General features: G+C 42.1%; 1 protein-coding gene across 3 annotated transcripts in view; it reads left to right on the top strand.

Moving 5' to 3' along the window:
- The first annotated feature begins 6,962 nt into the window (after nucleotides 1-6,962).
- JADE3 (jade family PHD finger 3) overlaps nucleotides 6,963-20,496 on the top strand; it is a 63,020-nt gene continuing 49,486 nt past the window's right edge. The window contains exon 1 of one of the 3 annotated variants that reach the window (XM_054271932.1): nucleotides 6,963-7,005. The gene's annotated coding sequence lies outside the window, so the exon portion shown is untranslated. Of the gene's footprint in view, nucleotides 7,006-7,474; nucleotides 7,613-20,496 lie in introns of those variants that run through there. The other 2 variants (XM_054271934.1, XM_054271931.1) reach the window with 2 other exon arrangements.

Here is a 20,496-nt window from a genome sequence, read left to right as displayed (position 1 = left end):
ATTGTGAAGCTTTAAAGTATCAAAGCTTTTGGTTTACCTTTAGCTATTATTGTACAAGTTTACAGTTTGGAAACCATCTTGTTACCCCAGTTGGAGGCATGTTGCCTTAACAATCTTTTGCTTTATGTGTCTGAGTCATACCAAAGCTGCCCTTAAGTATTTTCACCATTTTTAACAATCTCATCTTCAAATATGAACATGAAGAAGTATCTGTGCCCCAGTTGCTAGAAGATCACCCTATTTCTTTTGTCATATCTAATATACATACCTTCTTTTCCATGGATTTAATCCACATACCAGGCTGCACTTATATAACTTGGACAAATTTTTTTCAATTCCATAAAGCAGCCTTAACCTTTTATTATAAAATACTTGCTTAAGTCATTCTGACTAATAAGGGGAAAAAAAGTTTTATTAACTTAAGCATGAGTAAAACTCTGTAGCTGAATATTTTCTTATTTAAATGCTGGTTTTTAAGTATTTAGGTCTTATTAATACAGAATTCAGTGTTCTGCACAAATTTAAATCAGCATTGACAATAGTATCTTCTAAAAGATGTTGACTTCAAAGGCTGTTCATAAAAATTTAATGCAGGATATAGTGAAATAAATCTTTTAGCACCTAGGAGTAGCCCAGTTGCCTGCCTGACTAGTTCCTAAACTCTAGGTCTTTTTCTATCAAGTTCCTTGTTGACTCATTGGGACCTTTGTGCCATTTATTTTTGGAATGAATGAGTAAGCCTCCTGAGTCCACAAGGGTGATGTAGGTCTTAGGAGGTCTGCAGAAACAGCTCTTCCAAGGCATGTTTAAATCTGATCTAAACCATGTAAATTCTACTCCAACAGTTTCAGAAGCTGTGAATAAGTGCCAGTTGCAAGTATTGTCTCTAGCATCCGTGGATTTGAGTGGGATGGTGCAACTGGCTGCAGCACTTCCTGAAGCTGTGTGCTGTAGTGCTGCGTTTTGCTGCAGTATATGTTGGAAGGCAGCTAGTTCTGGGAGTCCACCCTGTTCCTTGGGCATTGATTGCAAAGTTTGCAGCATGAGCTATAGTAATTTGCTGAGGAGAACAATTTCTGAAAAGTAATCATTTGCTGTATTGCCATCCTGGAGGTTTTTCTTAAAGCTGTCTATTCTGAGCTCTGTCTCTCAACACAACCATCTACATATGGCAAAACCTTGCAAACATCAAACCTGCTAGAAACAAGATGTGCAGGAGGATTAACTGAATGCCTGGGAGTCACGGAGCATTAACAGTCCAGACATTCATATCTTGGTGTCCAGTTTGATAGAAAAATGCTTTTTACTGCTTTCATCTCTTCAGAGGGCCCAGCTGCCATAAGACTGTTGCTGGTAATGTTTGTGGTCAGAGTCTTCCTGAGGCACATGTAGTCATCACTGCTTCTGAGTAAGAGAGGAGAAAAGGAGGGGGAAGTGAGAGAAGCTTTTAAAAAAGCTCTGAAGTTTTCTGAGTACATAAAGAAAAATGTGCAACTGCTTGTTCTTTTTTTTTTTTTTTAATGCATTTAGTGATAATCCCCAGCTATGACAATTTAATGGCCAGAGTATTTGAGTATTTTCCCAGAATGTATATTAAGCAATGTGGCCAGCGTCTGTCAAGCACAAGTCATCCTCTTTCCAATTGCTCAAGGCTTTAAAGTTGCCAGTGCTGCAAGGGCCCAGGAGATCTTTCAAATAAGTGTGGATTTTACTTGTATCCTTTTGCTAAAAAAAATGCAGGAAGTTTGTTCTTCAAACAACAGGTAAAGTTCATAGATAGGAAGTTACAGAGATGTTAAAAGGCTCTTGAACAGTGTTTAAATGAGTGTTTGTCTGATGTTCCCAAACTGCAAAGGCTGAAAACAATGTGTTATAATAAGTTCTGCCCAAATGATGGGGCTAAATTTAAGGCAAAGCACCTCTGCAGTACTGGGAGCTCAAAGGACTCTGTGTCTAGATGACAGTGGTATGGACCTCTCTGCTTTTTCAACTTCATTTTAGCACAAGTATTGTGGTACTGAAGTCACAGTTCACATAGAGGCATGCGAGAATCTCCACTTTAATTTTTAAGAACCTTTTGTCATAGGGAAGAAAACTTGGAAAGCTTGGGTTTGTTTCTTTATTTTGGTTTGTCTTTTTATTTTCCTGCTTAAGCCATTAAACTCGAGTCTCAAAAATAAAAAGGAAAATAATTAAACCTTTTGAGGGATATGGAAAGGTGGGGTGACCACAGAGCTGTGATTTCTGAGCACTGAAGGGAGCAGCAGCCCTACTGTCCCCTACTTACCTGGATGCTGTCTGCTGTGGTGAGATTTCCTCCAAACTGATGTACATCACCAGAGAGGCAGCTAACTTTGCAGATCTTTTAGGCAATTTACTTCCTTTATTTTTTCGGCAATTTTATTTCCTCACTAATACAAGCATAACATGTATTCTTTGATTCTTTTTTTTTTTTTTAGGTACTTACTTCCATGAATTTAAGGTGCAGAACTATAATACTAATTGGTTTTGAAAGCTACTGGCAGCCCTCTCCATTCTGTGCTACTGTCTTAGAAGGAGAAAGATAAATCAAAGATCTCCCTAAGCACAGAACTTTGAACTTGTCAGATCCTGAGAAGTGAAGCTGGGACATTTTGCTCTTAAGAGTGTAAATGGTTCATGATTGTGAAAGTACTTTTTTTTTTCTTTTGTCTGAATGTCCTGATCTTTTTATGAAGGGAGATCTTCCCCTCCATTTCTGAAGTCCCTTTACAAAACAAAACAAAACAAAAAAACCACTTCAGGCGCCTTTTTTTATAGAGTCCTGGAGATAAAATGGAAGGGCTGTACTATGACCTGAGGGCATCTTTTGATAGCTGCCCCAAAAAGCGCTAAAGGATTGGATTCAGTGTTTAAAGACTATCTTTTGAAGCTCTGAGTGTTCTTTGCTTCTATTTCTGCTAGTGATTATCAGAAACACTTTTAGTCACAAGGGTTTAGAGATGGCTAGCCATCCTTAACTGAGATTCTGCTTTGCATTTTTTTACACAGAAGAATGAAAGTTTCTCCGCAGTCATTATTAATGCTCTCATTTGCAGGTGCATGTTTGTGCTTTATGGTAACAGTTCAATAATTTTGCTTACTGTGAAAGGAAAATAAAGAAGTTAAGCTTTTCTGTCTCTTGCCAGTAACTGCCAATGCTTGCTCTGGTTTCAAGGACATTGTGTCAAGGTTTCATCAATGGTATCTGCTCTGCTGATGAAGGGAGTTTTATGCAGCATCTATGCATTTCAAAGAAAAGTGGTATTACCAGCCTTTGGTATCTGTGTATTTCTTTTATCAGAGACAACTAGAATCACTGGCCAGGGAGGCTTCTATGTACAGGCTGGGAATGCCACAAATACTTGGAGGTAAGCGGTTTGATTTAACTTCCCAGGTCTTTGTAATGCTTATTTCCCCCAACTACTCCTCTGTAACATACTTGTTGTCTTTTTCTTCTCTGGCATCTGATCAGTGATAGCAGATGCAGTATAAAAAAATACTTGTTATTCAAATTTACTGGAGTGCTTCTAGGTATTTCAGTTAGAGGTGCTTCTTTTGTGGCTCAGATCCATGTCAAACTGTGTGACCATCTTCTCAAATGTTAAATACTACTTCAGTGTAACTTTCTTAATATCCTAATATACCACAGGCAGCTTTTGTACAGCTGAGTTAGGACTTGGTTCAACTTGGGTATGGTATATGTGCATACATTATTTTACCCTGATCATACCTCTTCTAGTTTCCAGATCATCCTTCCTTTGGGAAGACTTCCTGTTTGTGCTACATTTTATCAACATGTTAACATCTGGCTTTGTAAATTCCTTATATTCTCTAGTGCATAAGAGCATCTGTAGTTCATCCTTTCGTGAGCAAATGTAGAAATTGTGTTGCATACATCTTCAAAAAGAACTAAAGTGTACAATCTGCTTCCTATTTATTCATCTTGCTTGATGTTCCTATAGAAATACACAATGAATGTAAAGCATTTATTGAAATTTGTAGCCCCACAGACTTTCTGATATGGGTTTTCCTATGTCACTTATCTTTTGGCTATGAGCCCACTATGTACAGTTGTAGATTTATTACAGAATTAGAAGCTTGGATGCCATTTTGTCTTGACATGTCACAGCCAGTGTAGGGAGGTGTGTGTGATTCCAGACATGGGAAATGAAGATAGCTGCTAAACACCTTTCCTGGGTTGGGCTGCATCTGCTCCTGATGAGGTCACTCATATATAAAGTAATCTGCCAGGAAACTTCTTGTAAGGATGTTTCCTTCACTGATGGGGATATACATTCTTTATTGTCCTTCAGAATGATGGATACTTTAAACACTATGTGTGGGTGTGTGTGTGGTGTGAGTATACTCTACTAAGCAGGTTTCACGGACACAGAAGAAATATAAATTGCTCTGAAATCCTAATGGAAGATATTGGTACTTGAAAATGGTTTTTGTTCAGTTTAACTCAATCAGACTTTATTTCTTTTATGATAAGAAAACAGGTCTTTAGTACATGAACTTGGTTTTATCACTCTGAATTCTCTTCATTTGGGTTTTCAAATCTCTTGTCTTGAATTTAATATTGCTTGCCCTGCTGCCTGCTCCACCTGGTTTGATATAAAGGATTCCACAAGTGGCAGTGGTAGGGGCAGCATTCTTTGTGTTTTACTCGATATTGTGGTTTTCTGAAGCTGCTCAGAGTGCTTTTCTGGCAGGTAAATGAATTGAAGGCAAATGAGGTGATTGCTGGTGTGTGAAGGAAGTCATATGTGTCAGCATTGCTGTTTAGTTGTGGTCTAACTGCATTTATAGAAAGCTATGCCTCACATTACACTCAGGAATATGAACCAGTTATTTCAAAGAAAAAAGACTTTTTTTTTTTATTTTGAAGCAGGTAGTAGATGCATGGAAGCCCTTGCCAGCAGTGATTTACAGTCAGAAGCCCACAAGAATTCAGTGAGAGCTGACTTGGACAAGTATTGGAGAAGTGATTTGTTGAGGGTTACTAAACAACGCTCCACATACTGCTTGGGAAATGTGATTAAGTACTTGGAGAGCACTCAGGGGAAGTATCTTACTGTGGATGCCCACATGGGCCAAGAGGAAGTCAGTGCGAGGTGCCCGTGACTCGGTAGAGCAGGTGGGAGGCTAGGCTGAGCGAGATGGAACATTTGGCTGAAACAGTGCCTCTCTTCTTATGATCTGTTTCTCTTCATCTTTCAGCTGCTGTCAGAAAACATTGTAGAAATGCAGCTCAGGCATGCCAAACTATCCTTTCCATGCTTGCTGCTTATCTCTTCCTTTTTCTCCTTTGTACTCCTTATTATAATCTTGCTGTTTCTTTTCTGTGCCTGGCCTCAAGAGAAGGCCTGTACCCCAGATCTGAGTCCCCAGGTTCCATTTCTTTCTCTGCTGAGTTTCCATAGCCCTTCCATGCCTCATTTACTGTGTGCATGGAGAAATGGGGCTGCAGCAGCTGAAGGATGATCTCCAGCTAAGACTCTTTGCAGCAGTCCTTCTGCTAAGGAAGGCAAAAGGGGTTTCCAGAGGGTTTGACGCAAGCAATACTTGGTAATAGCAGTATGGGAAATGAGTGTGGGTGTGGGGCGTAACAATGGAGGAGGTTTACTGAATTTTTGCCACTGTTTCCTTTATTCTGATGCTTCCTACTGTGCTTTCTATCCAATGTTGTTTCAATGCCAAAGGCTGAATGATTAACACTGATAACTGGCTAAAAGCTGCCTTAAGAAAAACTTTATGCTCCTTATTTTACAAATTGTGCCACTGAGTTCTCAGTTTAATGCTGGACTGGGCTGAGATGGGTGCATTGTGCACTCAGAAGCTGCTGGAAGATAAAAGGGATGTGGTGAGGTGCCTGGCCACCTCCATCGCTGCCACCAGCTGCCCAGTCCAAAGCTGAGTCTTGGTAGCCAGTGGCTTCAGAGATGCAGACCAGGCATTGTGCCTTGGCTCATCTTCTGAACTGGCAAAGTAACACGTGGGAGTGGCTGTAGCCAGCTCCTGTCTCTCATCTGGTTTCAGGTGTGGTTCTCTCCCCTCAGACCCTGACACCCACTGGAAGGGCTGAGACTATGACCTTCCCTTCCAGCCCCTTCACAGAACCACAGAATGAATTAGGTTGGAAAGACCCCTGGGAGCATCGAGTCCAACCCATGACCAAACTCTGCTATGTCAACTAGACCATGACACTGAGTGCCACATCCAGTCTTTTCTTAAACACCTCCAGGGACGGTGACTGCACTATCTCCCTGGGCAGCCCATTCACATATCTAATCGCCCTTTCTGTGGAAAAATTCTTCCTCATGTCCGACCTAAAACTCCCGTCCATAGTTTTAGACTATGACCTCTTGTCCTGTCGCTGGTTGCCTGCGAGAGATGTTGACCCCCACCTGGCTACAGCCTCCTTTCGTGGTTGTAGAAAGTGATAAGGTCACCCCTGAGCCTCCTCTTCTGCAGGCTGAACACCCTCAGCTCCCTCAGCCGCTCCTCGCAGGACATGCGCTCCACACCTTCACCAGACACGCTGCCCTTCTTCCTTCCCTGCCGTGCGCTTCCCGCTCGCTCTCCGGGCGGGGGGCGGCTCTGCCGGCGCAGCTGGCAGGAAGGCCCGGCGCGGGCAGGGAGGGAAGGGGAAGAGGCGGGGCCTGGAGCCCAGCAGTGTCAATAATACAATAGGGCTCTTGTGCGGCCGCCGCCGCCGGAGGAGGAGCGGGCCGGGCTGCGGGCGCGCCGAGCAGCCGGCACGTAGGGCGGGAGCCGCCGCCGGCCACGGGCCCGGGCGGGCGGGCGGGCGGGGGCGATGCGCGCCGGCGCGGGACGGCACCAGCAGCACCCGCAGCAGGAGCCGCCGCCGCCGCCGCGGCGGGAGCGCCAGCCCTGACGGCCGCGGCCGCCCACGGCAGCGAGCAGGGCAGGAGCAGGAGGAGGAGGCGGCGGCGCGCCGGGCCGGGCCGGCGGCGGGAGGTGAGCGCGGCCCGGGCTGCCCGCATGGAGGCGGGGCGGGGGGCGGGCGCCGGGGCCGCCGCGCCGGGCCTGTGCGGGGGAGGCGCCGGGCCTGCGGCGGCGGCGTTTGGCGCCAAGGCCGGGCAGGAGGGAGGAGGAGGAGGAAGCGGCGGCGAGTGCGGAGAGGCGGCGGGCGCTGCGGGTACGTGGGGCAGCGGCGGAGAGCGCGCGTTGCCGCGCCGGGGGCGGCGGGCGGGCGGCATGGCGCGGCGGGCAGCCCGTCCGGTGTGGGCGCTGCGGCCCCGGCCGCGTCCGGAGGGAAAAGTTACTGCGGCTCCGGAGCGGGCGGGCGCCGCACCCGCGGGGGGCAGCAAGGGCCGGGCGACCTCCGGCCGAGCGCCCTTTTGTTCGCCGCAGCCCGGAGAGGCGGCGACCCGGCGGTGCCCGAGCCGGCGGGGCCCTGCGGAGCGCGGCTGGGCGTGGCTGGCGGGCGGGCGGGCAGACAGACAGACAGACAGCCGGGCGCTTGTCCGCCGCCGAGCACCGCTCCGCCGGTATGTCGAGGAACTTGCTAGAACTGAGTTTGACAATGAAGCGCTAGCGCAGCCCGCCCGGCCGCGCCGCCAAGGTAAGTTTTTTCCCGAGCGGCGGGGGCGGGTGGCCCCCCGGTGCCCCCTGTGCCTGCAGGCAGAGGAGCGGGAAGGTCCCGGCTTCACTTCTCCAGATCAAACCTTCCTCCCTTCAATGCTGTTCGCTTTAATGCTGTTCATGTTTCTGCAAAGGCATGGCTTCGTTCTACGGATGTACCGCGACCGGTGTGGTTAGCGGCTGGGGATGTAGTAAAAGTATTTATACTTGCAAATAATAATGGGATGATTAATGGGAGAATTTGGTACAGGGCACCCTAAAATGCATGTTACCAGACAAATAAACACCACTTTTTTCTGTCTTTTAACTAGAGCTATTTTATAAAAAGCACTTGTAGTTACTTGAGGAGTTCAGCTATTGTTTGCAGTTGTTATAATGAGCAGCTATGTATTTTTATTAAAATATCACTTAATTTGCACTGTGCTTCGAAGCCCAATGTTTTTTTTCATGTTCAGGAGAAAAGGGATTCTGAAGACAACATCCATGTATGATTAGAAAGCCTTCAATTACTACACACTAGCTACTTGAAAGCTGTTGTGCTTCTCTGTTAATATAAAAGAGCCTTTGCCCTAAAACTGAAAGATTAAGAAAAATGTATTTTGTCCTGATGCTTGCAACAGGCTTGATCAGCAGCTAACTTTTTACATCAGGTTGGTGCTTGTTATGGGCTGTTCTGTAGGGGATCTCGAGCACACCTGCTCATCTCTGCACAGTGAGACTGCGTCTTAGTGATGGTTGGAGAGCTGGCTTGAAAAGTGTGAGAGCCTTAGGCCAGAAAGGTCGACCTGGATGAAGGCACGTTTGCATAACATTCCAGCTTGCCACAGAGTTCCTTAAGGAGACATCAGAAAAGTCTTTACCTGCACTTACCAATGGGAGAAAATGCAATTAGAAGCCTCTGACCTTTTCAAAGTAAAAGCAAATTAGTACTTTTAGGATCTAAAGTTTGCGTTGTTTTGTTTTTCTTTTTTAATTGAACGTCTGACCTCTTTTCAGACTAGACATGACATGCCCTGGTTTTATTGCAGAGAGGAGGAGAACTCGAAAGGTTTATTTGCAAAAGTTGGACTTTAGATGCAGTAAAAGTAATCAAAATAGCAGAACTGTTTCTGTTACCTGTCCCTCCTTTGATGTTTCCTCTTTCTAGGTTCCTCCTACAGAGCAAGCCGCCCTCCCCCAGTGGCAAAAATTCCTCTGAATTGGGTCTGACTGTAGGTCTTTTTTTGTTATATTTGTGTTATGTACACGTAGCAGATACCCACAAAGGTTTGCTAGAGAACTGATGTAGGAACATATGCAGTGGCATTTATTGGCAAGGATGCGTGTTCATTTGGGATCTCATTAAAACCATGAAAATCCACTGTGAATGTAAGAGCCTGGGATAGATAGATCTCAGTGTAGTTCTAGAATAAACCCAGCTGTTTTCTTCTCTGTGGTTCTGTGCACTTCCTCTCAGCAGCAGAAAATCAGGAAGTTTGTGTCTAGGATTTATTGGGATACCTGGGATTGTTGTGGGCTTTAATTTTGATTTTTAAAATATGTACATGTTTTTAATAGACCTGAATAATTCACTTATGGAGAAGAATTTATATGACGCCTTCTTAGCTACAATTGAGTATTATTTTTACCTGTGCATTTCTATATGTATATACACACGGGCAGAGACGTGTGTGTGGTCACTGTAGTAGCTCCCACATGCTGAATGCTGTAGAGCATTTTTCCCAAGAGCTTGCTGCAGCTGGCCTGGGGGATGTCTTGACTGGTGACCTCAGCTCCTGGCTAGTGTGTTGGCTAGTGTCCAAGGCCATGGTGAAAATGGCTGGATTTGGTAGACCTGATGGGGAGAAGTGAAACTAAACCCTGCACAAGCTGACTTAAGTTTGAAACACTCCTGCAGTGTTCCTTGTGGTCTATTTAGGTAGCTTATTTCAATCTTTGTAATTAATTTCTGACTGTCATGCCCCAGTGGGTGAGAAGCGGGGCATGGTGCCTGCATATTTTTGGTTAGCTTGGCAAGACATGGGATGCATCTGGAGAAGGAATGTGCACCCATTTCTGTTGTGCATCTTTTATCATCCATGGATGGAAATGTCATGTAAACATCTGTTTCTGTGGTTTGTCTTCCTCCTTTAGTCCCTAGAAGTCTCCTTCAAAAGTTAGTATGTGCTTTGGGGGGCTATTACTCGAATGGGTCTGGTGGTGTAGTGTTATGACCACTCTTCAGAAAATACCAGGTAATTTGACAGCAAAGAATGTTGTATTCAACCAAAATGTAAAAGTTAATATTTGGTTAAGTATAGGTATAATTCTCTCAGTGCATTTATAACTAAAAATTTACTGTTTTGTCTAGATCAATGGTAGTGTTGTGTTTTAGTTGGTGACTTCTTTCATTATGGACAGAAATGGGCTGAGCCAAAACTTGCTATTTGCGCATGTTGCTTAATCTCTCCACTCCCACAGTTTTTGTGGGAGCTATAGCTAAGGGGGCTCGGGGGCTTTTGAATTCTACAGAGAGGGGAGCCTCTGACATTGTGTGGTGTTTCTCTTTTCTGAAGATTTGAAGTGCCTGTAACGCTCAAGGCTTCATGTAATTGGAGACATAAATACAGTTTTTACATACTTTACTTAAAATGGAAACTAACAAGTTAATAATAGCTCTTATCGGGGGTATTTATGTAATGGAAGCCAACAGATGCTATTTGCATCTTGAAGAGCTGATGTACAAAATGTTATGTCAAGGCCCTGGCAGGTTTTATGCTGGTGGAGGCTGGGTCAGGTGGGAGTGGGAGATGCTGGAGATCTGGAGGGCTTGATGGCACCTCTGAAAAGTGAGATAACTGTATGAAATTTTACATTTTAACACATAGCTTATTTTAATCTAATGCTGCTAATAAAATGGATAGTGTTTTGATTTGAGAATTGATTTCTTTTATATTTATTCATGTTAAATGATCAATTACACCTGTCACTTTAAAAGTACTTTTTTTTAATGCTATTTTTCAGCTACAGCTGCATGTCTGATAAACCCCTAAAAATTTTGTCTATAGGTACTATTTTTATTGATACTTCAACTTATTTTGACTACAAGAAAGCATCTGGTAAATAAGTTTCAGAAATGTAATGTGACAAACTGGGTGTTGCTTTCTGTGGAAAGAGGCTGATGTAATTAACAAGCACCTCCCTATTTCCCTGGGCTGTTCACTGTTTCTTATTGATTTGCTTCCAAGTTACCCTTTTCTAGATGACATCTGAACTCTTCCAACATTTAATATCTTATTTCAGTGTGTAGGAGACCAAGAATTTAGGGATTAGAGCAGTCTGGGATGCGTGATCTTGGACCTAAGGAATGCTCCTGCATTTGTAGAGCAATAATGCAGGCTTTGCTTGGATTTAAAGGAATGGAAGAGACCCCGAGCTGTGAACATGACTGCGGAGGCTCCACTGGCACTTGCTTAGTCGCCCTCTTCAGAGAAGCAGGAGAAGGTGGGAGGATAAGCTCATGACTGCTGATGCTATTTGTTATAACTTTCTCCTGGATTAAATACTGGGATGCTTGCCTTGGCTTGTTAAACTTTGTTTGAAAACTTTGGAGTGCTTTTCTTCTTCAAAGTACACCTGTTACAGCATTAGCTTAAAGAGCTGTGCTTCCTCATCATTGAATTGAATGGTGAACATAACAAATTGTGTCGTTAATGTCTCTTTGTGTTTTAATTAGAGCTCTAGGAGATGTTAAAAAAACAGGTTTATGCCACATGCCTGACTGGTTGCTAAACTGAATATGCTTGTCACACAGTCTTGGGGGAATTATGTATTATTTTGCTAATCTACTGTTCTGGGCTTCCTCCAGCCCCCTTTCCTTCCTTCTTCCTTTTTTCCTACCTCGCTCTAAAAAGTTACTCCTGAAAGTTTTCTGAGGGTTTGTCTTACCTGCTTAAAGCTCCTGACTGTTGATAGCCTTTACTGGTGAAAGGCTCAGGCTCTTGCTCATGTCTTAAAGAGCAGTTTCATGCCTGCACAAGTGGTTTTGGTGCACAGCAAGTGCAGCCAACAGCCTCCGAGAGTTAGCGTAGTGCAGTGGGTGAGTCAAGGCTGGGGTGCCTGAGATCCTCCAAAGGGAGGGGTGATACCCCACACACCAGGAGCTGCAAAGTGAAACAACTGACCAGGAATATTTATTGTAACTAGATAATTTTGTATTACTATGTTATGAAGAGTTTTCCAAGCTGATTTTTATTTTCAGGTAGTTCTTATTTTGGAATATGTTGTTGGGTTGATGACAAAATAATGAGAGGAGAACTGCATAGGAGAAGTTCTGCCTGGGTGTTGTCTTTTAATTATGCTATATAGTTTATTATGTAATATTGAATGACTGAAATTCTTTAAATCTGTAGATAAATGATGAATTTACTACAAGCTCTAGGTAAGAGCTACAGTAACATGGCTGTTCACAAGCCCTTGAAAACCATAACTGAACTATGAGCTTTCGTTCGTACTTAAAAATCTAAGTCTTGGTTTAACAGACCAGACAGTTTTTAAATAAAGATTCCTCTATAGACTGTGGTGGTATTGAGAAAATTTCGTTTAGTGTGCAAATATTTAAATCTTCCCCTACATATCAAGTGTAGTAGAATAAAAAGGTAGTATTTTCTATCTGCTGACAAGTCAGAAAACGTGACATCTTGAGCTGCTGGATACAAAAGTGTATAGGAGAAATGTCTACCCTGTCAAGGGACGAAACAAATGTCCCTAGTGGGATTCCTTGTGTTTAATTCTCTTTATTTGTTCTGCTTTTAATTGCTTGTACTTATTAAATATTTTTTCAGTGTTAATTTGCAAGCTTTGATATGAAAGTGGCTGTAGAGGACTCATCATAGGAAATAGTGTCCGTGTCCTGTACAGGCTTTGGCTTTAATGAAAAGCAAGCCAACCGAGGACCTTGTGGAGCTGAAATACTCAGTGTGTGAGTGTATTGGGGACACACAGGAAAGTGTAAGGCTCAGCAATTATCTGGCCAGGAGGAGCCTCAGCAGAGAGGTAGGACTAATACCTCTCCCACTTTTATTAATACTTGGATAGAAAGAACAGTAATAAAGTGGTGCTCTTCTTCCTGCTTTCATACTAATAGACTCTTTTCCCAGCAGGAAAATAGTGACTGAAATAGTGATAACGAGTGATTACCCTGAAGTGCAATGTAAACTTGTTAGATGTTGTTTGATAGGAGAGAGGATAAAAATGCTCATTTCAAGCACATAACAGCTTTTTATGGTAGCTTTTTTTTTTCCAAGAACTGCTGACCAGAGCACTGGAAAAGGAAGGGGTGCTGCTTGTCAGCATTGCTGCTATGCTTTGACATCCTTAACCTTGTTTGGGGGAGTTCCAGCATCTCTTCAGCTTGGGCCTAATTCAAGAGCAGTTGTGTTCTTTTACAAAAATCAAATTGCTTGTCATTTAAGTAACTGAGAGAGAGATACTTAAATCTGATAATGAAGTTGCAGTCTTCCTTATGTTAACAATGTAATCATTTCCATTGTAGCATGAAATGAGCAATCTTAAGAAGTAAGTGAAGCATTTTGCTTGACAAATTTGAGCTTGCAGCTCTGCAACAGAATGTGCCAGGAGTGAGGGAGGAACCAAAAAGTTGATCTTAATGTAAGGTACATGTTTATGAACAACAGTATTGTAATGGCTGTTGGCATACCTAGGAAGTAAAATTCACTTCTTCTTATGGTACTGATTCTTGTAGGGAAGATATTTTTTCAAAATATTATGTCTGTATGACAGATACCAATTTTCTTCACTTTGTTTGGTTAGTGCTTCTTCACTTTTTTGGGCCAAAGAAGAAAAAGATGAAAAAGCCCGTGGGAAGAAATAATTCCGTATTTTTATATAAATAGAAATGATGCAAAATGGTTTTGTATGCCCTTTGCAACTGGTATCCATAAATTCAAGTGGTTTCATTTTGATTCTTGTAGTTTTGTACTTTTTAATGATTCATACTATAATTTCCAGTAATATTTTATGAAAATTGTGAAAGCTGTTCTTTATTCAGGTATTTTTCAGATGCCTAAGTTTGCTGCAGTTAGTAGTAAACATATTTTTGATCCAAATACTTACATAGATAGCTAGTGTACAAAGCGTTTACTTAAAATGAATGAGATTTTGCAACTGAATGAGATTTTGCTGGTGACTGGCCAGGTTACATTCATGTGTGTTTCTGCAGTTTTGATGGAGATCTGACTTGCCTTCTTTGGTTGCATACCTATACAGGGACAGAATAGCTGTGGTATAATACTGTAGAAAATGGGACTCTGCTCTGAGCTCCAAGAAAGAGTATGTTATACTTTGTTTCAGTGCTTAATATTCTTAGTAGTCTTTCTTCTGTTGCTTAAAACTGAATACATATGGATCTGATGCATGATGTTTTCATTTTTCTTCCTCTGTAAATGCCATAAGACTTGAGAAGGTGGGACATAAGTTCTTAGAAAGCTTACACTCCTGCCAGTCAGCTCAGTATCAGTCAGAGCCCTGTGACTCCCATTACGTGGATTAAACTGGCTTAAGTGCTGTCTTAGATCCTTTGTTTGGCATCTTCTTGTACTTGTTCTAGATTTGCAGAAGCCTCTATATGTAACACCAAACAGGGATGTGCATTAATTTACTGAAGTCTAGTAGCTTTTGCAGGTGCCATTTCATTCTCTAAGATTATTGAACTACTTTATTTTGTGTGTTCACTTCTGTGTGCTTGACTTCTACATCTGAATCAGCCCATTTTTGAAGTATGAATGGGATAAGAATTGGAAAAAAAAGTCTGAAGAAACCTAAGGGAAAAACTAAAGCCTCAATTGCAGATGAGAACTTGAATGTGATTTTTAGTTCTTGCTTATCTCTCTCAGCCATCCATGTCTTTGATGCCTTTGTAGTCTCCCTTTGGCCCTCCCCTCTTCTTTTTGACTTAACTTTCCAACTTTTTCCTTATTATTGGAGAAATCAGTGTTTCCAGTGAATGTCTCACAGTCTTCTTGGGACCCTATAAATCATCTAGGTAATATTAAATCTGTCTCCTCTACCAGGCTACAGACAGTATGGACTTCCAGATTGTTAGCAGTCAGCCTGAAAGTATTTTGGCAGACCTGTTGGTTTGGGTTTTTTTTTGGTGTAAGTTTGCTCAGTCTGATAAAGGGGGCATTTTCCTTCATCAGTGTTTTTTTGTAAGGTGTTTTTTTTTTTTTCTTTTTTTTTTTTTTTTTGTGGCTGGTACATTTGTGGGAGTTTACATATGTGTATGTATAAAAGCGTCATGCACTGCAAATTTAAGTTGTATTTTTAAAAATTGATTAAAAGAAGGATTTGTGATATTAAACTTTTTTCCTGGTGAATGCTGATATTGGTGTGATGACTATTTAGCTAGTGTTTAACAAGAAACCCTTCTGTGTTATGCCTGTACACAGGTAAATTTTGCTTGGTTAAGGAAGTTAAGTCTGTATGTTGAATTTAGACACACATCAACAATTGTATTTACTTTGGTACAGATAGTGAGAGTGTTTCAAAACAAAGTTGCTTTTATATTGGGAGGAAGTGCTAGAAAAAGTGAGACAGTGGCAAAGCATTGGTTTAGTGGAGTAACTTTTAAAACATTTTAATGCATCCTGGTTACTTGTATCAAACCCTTTTTTAACCATTTGCTACTCTAAGATAATTTTTTTGTCAAAATGCTATTTTTCTTTTCTCCCTTTAAATAATTTCAGGGAATCTATCCTAAGCTCATTCTATCAAATAAGTCAGCTTTCATAACAGTTTGAAAGTGTTACCCTGGTGTAACTCTGTTATAATGATCTGACTGGTCATGTACACCTAATTCTGAAGTGGCATTAGTGTCAGCCTTTGCACAAGGGCTGGACAAGTTGAGCCACCTTCACTCCTGTACCAGATTCCTTTGGCCATAACAAAGCTTCTTTAGATCTATCTTTTAGAGGATTTAATGTCACATTAGGGTGCTCTATGTCACCTCTGCCTGTCTGTGGTCCCTTATAGGTTCACAGGGATTTAATCAGTCAGAATTGTGGATTTAACTGCATGATGGCAATTCTCAAAGGAGACAAAGCTCAGCTCCTTTGTTTACTTCTGCTTTTGAGCTTTCCAGGTCTGGCAGGATTATTGATGTTTTTGTGCTTCAGGTAAGCAGAAGTAATGTAAAACTCTTAAGGGAGCAAACCTATTAAGGCAAGTTTTCTCTCTTTTTATTTTTAATGCCAGTGTATTGTGAAGGGCAATGTTACCTGCTGTCCTTCTTGGAACTGGTAGAAGCCTATCCATAATGACGTGGCTGGGAAACTATCCAAATCTAGTTTTATCCCTTGCTAAGCAATATCAGAAGTTTTGCCTCTGTAAAGGCAGCAGATTTGTGTAGTGGAAGTCCTACATTAATAAACTACAAGAAAACAGAAAGATCTAAATATTTTAGACAATTCTGGTAAAGGTTTTTCCATTTGACAGTAAGTTGTTCTGACAGTGGGTGCTTTAAAAAAGAATAGTTTTTGTGCTTTGCAACTTGGTCTTGCAATCCCCCACCCTTCCCCAATATATTTGCATCAGAAGATTTTAAAAAGAAATAAGGTCAGTTTTGTAATTTAGGAATTCGGATCACAAATTCATCAGATAAATGTTTTGCTAATTTCTAGCTTTGTTTTGGCAGTGGCTTTCATTCCCATTGACTCCACCAAGATCTAAGTTTCCCTGCTTGTTTCTCAGAGTTTGTCATGTGTTTTGTATAACTGAGTAGGAATGACTTTGGAAAAGGATTGACACAAGTTTCTCCTTCATAGCAGTAAAAAAAAACCCAACACAACCCTTTCCAACCATTAAATATCATCTTCAATGAAGAAAGCATATTTGGTTGCTGCCATGGGATTTGCAGCCACAGAGGATGAAGGTGATGAAGTCTTGTTTACTGTGTTTTAGTGTCTGCTGCTTCATTAATTGTCATTTGATTGTGCTCCCAGCCTTGTGTTTTTGTGGTCTAAGGGCAAAGCTTGGGTGCTTTATTTATGTATGCAGTTTCTTTGCAGGGGAAGGTCACAGTTAAAGTGCTGGTTTGATGTCTGACCATGAAGGAACAGAGAGGCTTTCCTTTTGAAAAATCACAAATACCAATGTGCCAGGTTTAATAAAGGACGTCAAAAGTACTTTAAATCATTGTGATAATCAAGTGAAGTTAACACTGTTACCTTTTTCTTGCCTCCTTTTTTTTTTTTCCTCTGGGAGCTGACATTCAGTTAAATACTGACTAAATGGTTTTATGTGAGGTGAGTTGTTTATGAGGGTTATTTTTCTGTGGCCACTGAGACCCCCTTAAGGGCCAGGAATATTCAGTATCTACACTGCTCTTTACTCAATTTCTACATAGCTGGAGTATTTGAAGAAGCTCAAAAGAGTGTGCTCTGTAGCATTTCTGAAGCCCTATGTTGTACACTGGTGAGCATCACAACTTAGTGTATCCAGAAAAGGAGACTGAATCTTTTCTTGCTGTCATCGAGCTGTGAGATAACTTTCCTCCTGTAATCCAGGCATAAATTATTCTCAATCTTTTTGCTTGTAGTTTCCTGTTTTTTCTATTTACATTGACTAGGATAGGAACAGAGGCTCAGCAGGCTCATTTGTTGTGTAAAAGTGGGTGGTGGTTTGAGCTACGAGTTCCTCCTGACACTCCCCAGCAACTGGTGGTTGGTCATCCTGCAAGTAAATGGTTGAAGCAAAATATCACATCATAGATAAGAAATGCTTGTACAGAGTGGTCTTCTGGTGAAGTGATGGGAATGAACATAGATGCTTAAGTACTGTAGGTAGGCAGCAGCAGAGTTGTGCAATGGAAAAGGGTTTGAGCAAAAGGCAGAAAGTGCTGGGGTAGACTCTTGGGTGACCAGAGAGGAGGATTGGGAAAATGGGGTGAAAACTAAGGACAGCCTTTGAAGGTTTGGCAACTGCTGACACTTTGTGTCTTGAGGCGCATCCTGCTGCAGGGAATAGCTGCTCTTCAGAGAGAGATGCATCCTGTGCCAGGCTGAAGTAACATATCTCCTTAACATTTCGTCCCACAAAAGAGGAGCAGGGGTTTGAGCTGCTGTGCACTTACTGTCCTTGCATGCCTGAAGAGTACATGTGAGGAGAGGAGGAAGAAAAGTCCCAGCATGTGTCTGATTCCTGAAGGTATCCTTTACAGAACTGCAAGTCAGTAGTTGAATGTGTGAGAAGAGAGAGTTCTGGCATCATTCCCTATTTGGTGTGTGAACTGGCTGTCCTGAACATGCTGGGCACTTTGAATCTCACTGTAAAGCCCTTTCCATTTGCTGGGTGGGGAGTTAAAACCTTGTGGTGTTTGCTGTTTCTTGTTCCAGAGCTCTAGCTTGAGTACATTGGAGTGCACAGTTTGGTATTACTTTAGTCCAAAGGTTAAATATGTCCCTTCATATTTTATATTGTCATTGTGGGGAGGATTCCATGTACTGCTTTTAGTGTTTGTAACTCTCTTTTGTGTGTGGTGGGGTCATGGAACTTGCTGTGGAGAGTATGGAAGTGGCATAGCTGTGGCATCAGGAACATGACATCTGTTATCTTACCATACTTTGTAAGTTCTCACACATAAATAGCTTTATATTTAATTTTAAGATCTCCACTAATGGTCTGTGTATAAATATAGTTGCATTAAATAATAGAATTTGGCTATGGAAAAAGATGGTTCTAGGTCATCTAGATTATTGATTCTGAAATGTTTGTTTGAACCACCCTTCAGAAAATAGCATGGAACAGTACTGCCATCACTCAGCTACAGGAAATGCACACGAGCACATCTGCTTAGTACAGGAGATAGAAGTCAAATGAGGTGGGTTGATACTTGAAATCCAACTGGCCAGCACGTGGCTGTGGCTAGCAGCAGGACATGTAATGATCTCCTTCCTCAAGAACTGCATCCATTTTGTTTTGCTCCAGATCCTCATAAATAGCTTGTTTTTGCTGCTCTGTGGCCTCACAGACCTGTTTTCAAGTTTCTGGTGGCAGGTAGTGCCAAAATACTTCTGTTGTTTCTGCCTGTACCCCATTCCAGGCTTTGTGGATCAGGAGGCCTCCTGCCAATTTCCTATGTTTTTATCTCAGTTTAGATCTTGTTCTGCAGCCTTCTGCCTCATGCATTTGTATTCTTTCTTCTACATTCCTCTGCCTTGAGGTGCATCCTGCTGCAGGGAATACCTCTTCTTCTGAGTGATGCATCCTGCACCAGGCTGAAGTAGCACATTGCCTTAACATTTCATCCCAAAAAGAGAGGGATCTGAGCTGCTGTGCACTAACTGTCCTTGCATGCAGCTGTACACGGCAGCATCTGTCAGGGATACCTATAGATAGACAGATAGATCCCTCAGTCTCTGATGTAGGAGAGAGAGATGGAATGGTGGAAGAGCTGCCTGGGATTGCTTTGCTCTCTCCAGCATGCAGCATACACATGAGTTCTGTGGCTGCCTGATGCACAGTACTTGCTGCTCTGCATGTCTCATGGTGAGGTGCAGCCCTCAGCACAGGCAGTCCCCACAAACCACTTTGTGCAGAGCTCTTTATACCCAAGTCCCATGTGTTGTTGCCTTGCCCTCCAGCTGCGTTGGGAAGAGCTGAGCTCCGCGGAGCATGTTGTGTTGGCAGCACAGCAACCGGGACTCTTGTCCAATCTTTGTTTAAACGTCAAGAGCTGCAGCCTCCAATCCTCCCCTGGGGACATGGGGCAGCAGTTCTCACTCTCAGGATGTTTCCTTAATGCTAAGCTTAAACCTTTTGGGTTTTGTCTTAAGTGTATCCCGTTTCATTTCATCTCTTACAGATGCAGGCTTTTGTTTGACTAATTATAATTTCCAGTCTGTATATGAAGAATGTAAACAACTTTGCATCTTAAAGTAGGTGTTTATGTTGGTGTTAGTAGCTTTTCCCTGTAAGGGCAGTTTTCTCAACCTGACTCAGTTTTTTGCATGTATATGTAACTTATGTTGTGTAACAATGATTTTCAAGTAATCGATAAGATGTTTTGAGTGTTTTGCAGAGTGGTTGGCACTGCACACAGGCTAAATAGCTGCTGTGTTGGATCACCATCTGATTGCCTGGGGCCCAGGACTTCAGAGCATTTCATAAAATGTCTTGATGTTACTTGTTAGTTGCCTTATGAAACCTATCCTTCTAGACATCCTGCTGCATTGTTTGTCTGAAGGTGGAGTAAGCTGCTGTGGGAAATTTTTTTCCCAGCAAGTTTAATTCGTTGCTGGGAATTACTAAATCACTGGCTGTTATTAAGAATAGGCTTGTTGCTGCATAAAGGTGTCACAAAATAGTGTTGTGACAGTGGGAAGAGCTGAAGGTGCTAGAAAGTTGCAGGCTTTACTAAATGCTTTCAGCGTCTCTATCTACCTTAAGGTGAGATGGACTGTCTTTAGATTTTTACAATGAAATTGTGAATTTATACTGAATTACTTTGTTGGCTAAGCCAATGTGGAAGAGGGATAAAAATCAAGAGTACTTACTGTAGTCAGTACTGTTTAGAGCTTGTGAAGAAGAGGAAGAATAAACAACAAATCAGTTTATTACAAGCAGAAATCCAGCACTGTTTGCTTCAAAGACTTTGTAGGGATTTTACAAGACTTTTCTTAAAGCTTACTGTCTTTTTCTTTGCTACCTCTAATCACTGTAGGATAAGTATTGCCTGGAAATAGCTCTTCAGTTAAATATGATAGGAACTGTTTTGGTGTTTGGATACTTGTTCTGTTACGATTTTTTCAGAACTATAAGGGAAGGAGTACCATTATCTTAAATACTATATTTATAATCTTAAAGACT

The sequence above is a fragment of the Melozone crissalis genome, unplaced genomic scaffold (assembly GCF_028551555.1).
Source record: "Melozone crissalis strain CALT ecotype California unplaced genomic scaffold, PUWL_Pcris_2 ptg000013l_1, whole genome shotgun sequence".
Taxonomy (NCBI): domain Eukaryota; kingdom Metazoa; phylum Chordata; class Aves; order Passeriformes; family Passerellidae; genus Melozone; species Melozone crissalis.
Note: the sequence above shows the minus strand (reverse complement) of the source record. Positions and strands in the feature narration are given on the sequence as shown.